This window comes from Mesitornis unicolor, unplaced genomic scaffold (assembly GCF_000695765.1).
Source record: "Mesitornis unicolor isolate BGI_N332 unplaced genomic scaffold, ASM69576v1 scaffold17636, whole genome shotgun sequence".
Classification (NCBI taxonomy): domain Eukaryota; kingdom Metazoa; phylum Chordata; class Aves; order Mesitornithiformes; family Mesitornithidae; genus Mesitornis; species Mesitornis unicolor.
The window spans coordinates 339-771 of NW_010190536.1; positions in this window are offsets into that span (position 1 = coordinate 339).

A 433-nucleotide genomic window follows, 5' to 3' on the forward strand; every position below is an offset into this window, starting at 1 on the left:
CACGGTTCGGGGCAGGACCTCCGTCTGAGTCTCCACGGTCTTCTTGAGACAAGCCCTCTTTCTGGAGGAGACCATGGTCAGCAGCAGCCTGGGACACTGGCGATAGCGTGAGGATCTACAAGCAAGCAAGAAGTGACAATCTCTGCGCCCTACTACACAAGCTACCACACCCGCGTCACTAGCTGGTTGCTTCTCCCAGCACCTGGTGGGCCAGTCCGGCCCTCCGCGCCCATCCTGCTTGCGCGAACTGCTGTGCAAACTGCCGCGCCGCTCCGGGTCGCTCGCGCTCCCTGTGGGCTGCTTTTCTACCGAAGGGGATTAACTGTCAGTCCTGTCCCCGCCCCCAGTCAGTCACCGCTGACCACCGTCAGGAGCTCACGTTTCCCTCACTGAGGGGGAGCTGGGGCCCCCTCACTCTCCCTGCGCCTTTTGG